Raw genomic sequence first — 6804 nt, 5'->3', positions numbered from 1 at the left:
ATATAAAAATTCAGGGTAATCAGCGCCTGTATTACTTACAAGCGCTCTGTAGCAGAGAGAAGGGAGGAGGCAGGCCGGGAGGATGAGTCACTACGTCACACGCCTGCGCCGCCCACTTTATGAATGAAGCAGGCGGCGTGGGCGCATGACGTAGTGACTCACGCTGCCAGCGCCCGTCCTCCTGGCCTGCCTCCTCCCTCCTCTCTGCTACCGAGCGCTTGTAAGTAACACAGGCGCTGATTACCCAGAATTTTTATACCTTAACAATGCCTACAATTACAGATACGATTATATACAGTGAGCGGGGCCCGTGTAGTAGAATACAGTCACTGCACGGGCCCCGCTGTCATTATAAAAGCAGATGCCGGCCCCCAGGCCCTCCTCCCTCTCAGCCAATACACCCGCCGCGCGGCATTGCGGTGCGGCGTATCATTGAAAATTCGGCAAAATGCAACATTCGCCCCATAAGACGTACTGCTATTTTCCCCACATTTGGGGGGGATAAAGTGCATCTTATAGGGCGAAAAATACGGTATGTAGCTGCGGCAACCGTCACGGTGACTCCGCGACACTAATGAACTCAACTGTTAACCAACCTATGTTGGTTGAGTCTTGTTTTTAAATCCAAAGTGGTTTCTCCCACATATAGAAGGCCACACGGACATTGAAGCAGATAGATAACAAATGTACTGTTGCATGTAAGGTATTTACGAATCTCAAACTGAGTGTTTAGGATGGGATGCACCTCTACTTTTACAGAGGGTAGTTATCAGATAGCTGGGGTAATTAAAAAACACTGGAAGAGTAACTTTAGCCAAGTTAAGGAATTTGCTGCCCCTTCTCTAATGTCGTACAGAAGGTCCCTGAATCTGCGTGACAAACTTGTCAGAGCAGATGTGGTAGGGGACAAAACATTGACTCAGACCTATATAGGTTTTAAAAGAAATGGATGCTTCCCATGTTTGAGTTGCGTCAATTGCAGTTATATGTTGAAAGGTGACAAATTTGTGCATCCCATCCTAAACACTCAGTTTGAGATTCGTCATTACCTTACATGCAACAGTACATTCGTTATCTATCTGCTTCAATGTCCGTGTGGCCTTCTATATGTGGGAGAAACCACTTTGGATTTAAAAACAAGACTCAACCAACATAGGTACACGATACGACAAAAAAGGAAAGATCTTCCTGTGTCCAAGCATTTTGCAGATGTTGGACATAGAGAAAAAGATCTTAAATTCAGAATCATAGATCATATTCCCCCTCTTAAAAGAGGAGGTAATAGAGAGTTGACACTAAAACGACGTAAACTAGTATGGATACACCGGTTGCATACACCTAAACCTCATGGTCTTAACACAGAATTCAAATGGGATCTTTTTAACAAATAGGTGCAGAATGCTCCATGACTGTGGGGGAGCTGATTTGTCTAGCCTGGTTTTAGGAATATGCAACAGTGTTATCTCTCCTATACAGTTGCAAGAAAAAGTATGTGAACCCTTTGAAATGATATGGATTTCTGCACAAATTGGTCATAAAATGTGATCTGATCTTCATCTAAGTCACAACAATAGACAATCACAGTCTGCTTAAACTAATAACACACAAAGAATTAAATGTTATCATGTTTTTATTGAACACACCATGTAAACATTTACAGTGCAGGTGGAAAAAGTATGTGAACCCTTGGACTTAATAACTGGTTGAACCTCCTTTGGCAGCAATAACTTCAACCAAACGTTTCCTGTAGTTGCAGATCAGACGTGCACAACAGTCAGGAGTAATTCTTGACCATTCCTCTTTACAGAACTGTTTCAGTTCAGCAATATTTTTGGGATGTCTGGTGTGAATCGCTTTCTTCTGTTTAAGCCATTCTGTTGTTGATTTACTATGCTTTGGGTCGTTGTCCTGTTGCAACACCCATCTTCTGTTGAGCTTCAGCTGGTTGACAGATGGCCTTAAGTTCTCCTGCAAAATGTCTTGATAAACTTGCGAATTTATTTTTCTTTCGATGATAGAAATCCGTCCAGGCCCTGACGCAGCAAAGCAGCCCCAAACCATGATGCCCCCACCACCATACTTCACAGTTGGGATGAGGTTTTGATGTTGGTGTGCTGTGCCTCTTTTCTCCACACATAGTGTTGTGTGTTTCTGCCAAACAACTCAACTTTGGTTTCATCTGTCCACAGAATATTTTGGCAGTACTGCTGTGAAACATCCAGGTGCTCTTGTGCAAACTGTAAACGTGCAGAAATGTTTTTTTTTGGACAGCAGTGGCTTCCTCTGTGGTATCCTCCCATGAAATCCATTCTTGTTTAGTGTTTTACGTATCATAGATTCGCTAATAGGGATGTTATCATATGCCAGAGACTTTTGTAATTCTTTAGCTGACACTCTAGGATTCTTTAGAAGAACCAGTGTAAACCAGTGACTCGACCTATAGACCAAATGGATAAGGGTGCTCACCTCTCGGTCCACCCAGACCGCACGAATAGACCAGAGAGAATAGTAGATAAATGAGGGGCACTCCGTATAAGGGAATACAAACAGCAAATGAATAATGGCTAGATTTTATTAATCCTATTATAAAAAGCCAATGCATCAAACAATCACAATGTTAAAAACATCCATAGAATATAATAAAATGCTGGAGAAAAGTTCAAACCCTACCACACTCACAGAGGCACAGACACTTTTACTTAATAAAGGTTTGAAGTTTTCTCCAGCCAGAGCCTTGGACAAATTCTCCACGTATGTGGGTATTGAAAAGTTTGTGCGCACGCTCTGTCTGAAGAAGTACTTCCTTAAGAACCCAGCTATTGGTACGGGCCTGGATGTTCCAGATGTCGGGAGATATTCGCATACTGATTTAAAATTAAGATCCAAAAAGTGGTCACCTTTAAGACGAATGTAGAAAAAGAGTTGAGATCATTGAAGGGTCGCACTCAGAATCCGAATTTGACAAGAAAGGAACGAGATGCGATTCAAGAATTACAGGATACGAAAGAGATTACAATCAGACCTGCTGATAAGGGAGGAGCGGTAGTGATTTTAGACACAGAAGCATACAAGGGAGAATGTTTCAGACAGCTGAGAGATGAGACTACTTATCGAAAACTCAAAGGAGATCCCACAGAGGAATACCATAGGGAATTGAGGACGCTTTGTGAGAAGGGATTGACGGCGGGATTCCTGCAGATATATTATAGAAACACAGAAAAGAATTCCCGTATTCTATTGTCTTCCCAAGATCCACAAAGATCTGAAATGTCCCCCGGGAAGACCAATAGTATTGGGAATTGATTCTATCTCATCTAACCTTTCGCGGTACATTGACCGCTGGCTGCAGCCTCTGGTCAGGAGCACTGCCTCCTACATTAAAGATACCACTGACATTGTTAAACAATTAGAATCTTTAGAGTGGCAAGAGGGCTGGCTGTTGGGCACACTTGATGTGAGCTCCCTCTACACTGTGATTGAACATAAAATGGGCATTGATGCCCTAATGAAACAGTTCCAAATAAATAATACTTTAAAAAGCGAACAATTGATGTTCATTTTGGAGGGAGTGGATTACATTCTCTCACACAACTATTTTGCATATGAACAGGACTTCTATCTTCAGCTGACCGGTACCGCCATGGGCACCAGGGTGACTTCATTAACTTAGTCCTAAATAAAGATGCCTCATGACTTCTAAAACTGTGGTAGAACAAGGCATGGTTTCAGCAAGTCCAGGCCATGCTTTGTTAATTTCTGTGAGGCCTCATGCACACGGCCGTGTTCCGTGGCCGAGAGCGGACCGTGCAAACCCGGACGGGATTCCTGCTGACAGCATGAGCGCACGGCGTCATTGGTTGCTATGACGCCGTGCGCTTCATGCAGCTGCTGCTGTACAGTAATACACTAGTATAGTGTATTACTGTACAGCAGCGGCTGCATGAAGTGCACGGCGCCATAGCAACCAATGACGCTGTGTGCTCATGCTGTTTCCACGGTCCGCTCTCGGCCGCGGAACACGGCCGTGTGCATGAGGCCTGACTCTTACAACCTTCCTTTTATTGCATAAATTTACTATTTAAGTGTGTGGTAAAGATCTGTTGCTTGTGTACCAGATTTAGAAGGTCTACCTTGTGACCTTTTTGATCTAGTCATGCTTTAAAAAGGAAAAAAAAATAAAAAATGGACCCGGCCATTTTTTGCAAATCTGACCAGTGTCACTTTAAGTGGTGATAACTTTAAAACTCTTATCCAGGACATTCTATGATTACTTTTTCGTCACATATTATACTTCATGACAATGTTGAAAATGGAGAAAAAAAATTCATTTTTATTTATAAAAAATTGGAAAAATTTGCAAATATTTAAGTTTCAATTTCTCTACTTCTATAATACATAGTAATACCTCCAAAAATAGTTATTTCTTTACATTCCCCATATGTCTACTTCATGTTTGGATCATTTTGGGAATGATATTTTATTTTTTGGGGATGTTACAAGGCTTAGAAGTTTAGAAGCAAATCTTGAAATCTTTCAGAAATTTCAAAAACACACTTTCTAAGAACCAGTTCAGGTCTGAAGTCACTTTGTGAGGCTTACATAATAGAAACCACTCAAAAATGACCCCATTCTAGAAACGACACCCCTCAAGGTATTCAAAACGGATTTTACAAACGCTGTTAACCCTTTAGGTGTTCCACAAGAATTAATGGAAAATTTCAAAATTTCACTTTTTGGGCTGATTTTCCATTTTAATATTTTTTTCCAGTTACAAAGCAAGGGTTAACAGCCAAACAAAACTCAATATTTATTGCCCTGATTCTGTAGTTTTAAGAAACACCTCATATGTGGTCGTAAACTGCTGTACGGGCAAATGGCAGGGCACAGAAGGAAAGGACCTCTATATGGTTTTTGGAAGGCGGATTTCACTGGAATAATTTTAAGCTGCCATGTCACATTTGAAGACCCCCTGATGCACCCCTAAAGTAGAAACTCCCCAAAAGTTACCCCATTTTGGAAACTACACATCTCAAGGTTTTCAAAACTGATTTTACTAACTTTGTTAACCCGTTAGTTGATCCCCAAGAATTTATGGAAAATTGAGATAATATTTCAGAATTTCACTTTTTGGCAGATTTTCCATTTTAATCAATTTTTTCAGTAACAAAGCAAGGGTTAACAGTCAAACAAAACTCAATATTTATTACCCGTTTACAGAAACACCCCATATGTGGTCGTAAACTGCTGTATGGGCACACGGCAGGGCGTAGAAGGAAAGAAACGCCATATGGTTTTTGGAATGCAGATTTCACTGGAATAATTTTAAATTGCTGTGTTACATTAGAAGACCCCCTGATGCACCCCTAGAGTAGAAACTTAAAAAAAATACTTCATTTTGGAAACTATGGGATAAGGTGGCAGTTTTGTTGGTACTATTTTAGGGTACATATGATTTTTGGCTACACCATATTACACTTTTTGTGAGGCATGGTAACAAACAATAACTGTTTTGGCACCGATTTTTTTTTTTTGTTAATTACAGTGTTCATCTGACAGGTTAGGTCATGTGGTAATTTTATAGAGCAGGTTGTTACGGATGCAAAAATACGAAATATGACAACTTTCTGTGTTGTTTGTTTCAGTTTTACATAATAAAGCATTTTTGAAAAAGCATTATTTATTTAGTGTTTCCGTATTCTGAAAGTCATATTGTTTTTAAATTTTGGGCGCCTGTCTTATGTAGGGACTCATTTTTGTTGGTATGAAATGACGGTTTGATTGGTACTATTTTAGGGTGCATGTGACTTTTTGATCGCTTGGTATTACACTTTTTGTGATGTAAGGTCACACATTTTAAAAAACGTGGTTAGGTCATGTGATATTTTTATAGAGCAGGTTGTTACGGACACGACAATACCTAATATTTATTTCACTTTAACAATAATAGCAGTTTTGAAGCAAAAAAAAATCATATTTTAGTGTCTCCATTGTCTGAGTGATAACTTTTTTATTTTTTGACCAATTGTCTGAGGTAGGGTTTCATTTTTTGCGAGATGAGATGACAATTTGATTGGTGCTTTTAAGGGAGGGATACGCCTTTTTTATCGCTTAGTGTTGCAATTTTTGTGATTAAGGTGACAAAAAAAGTGTTTTTTTAGCACAGATTTTATTTTAGTTTTTTTGACGGTGTTTATCTGATGGGTTAGGTCATGTAATATTTTTATAGAGCAGGTGGTTACGGACGTGGAGATATCTAATATGTATATTTTTTTATTTATGTAAGTTTTACACAATAATAACATTTTTTAAACAAAAACAAAATAATGTTTTACTGTCCCCTTAGTCTGAGAGCTATATATTTTTTGGGGGGCGATTGTCTTAGGAGGTGTATCATTTTTTGCAGGATGAGATGACGGTTTGATTGGCACAATTTTGGGGTGCATATGACTTTTTGATCGCTTGCTATTACACTTTTTGTGATGTAAGGTGACAAAAAATGGCTTTTTATTTTATTTTTCTTATGGTGTTCATCTGAGGGGTTAGGTCATGTGATACTTTTATAGAGCAAGTTGTTACGAATGCAGCGATACCTAATATGTATACTTTTTTTTATTTATTTAAAGGGACACTGACAGGCCCAAAAAGCATATTTAAGGGTATATATGACAGTATAGGTCTTATAAAGGGTATTAGAATCATCTAAGTATCCCCCCTGTCCGCCTCATAAATACAGTAATCTGAAGTTTTATAACCTGCTTTCCTGGTGTTCAATCTGCCCAAGGGGCGGTGCTTCATATCAACTTG

Source organism: Bufo gargarizans, chromosome 4 (assembly GCF_014858855.1).
Source record: "Bufo gargarizans isolate SCDJY-AF-19 chromosome 4, ASM1485885v1, whole genome shotgun sequence".
Taxonomy (NCBI): domain Eukaryota; kingdom Metazoa; phylum Chordata; class Amphibia; order Anura; family Bufonidae; genus Bufo; species Bufo gargarizans.
This window is presented reverse-complemented; position numbering follows the sequence as displayed.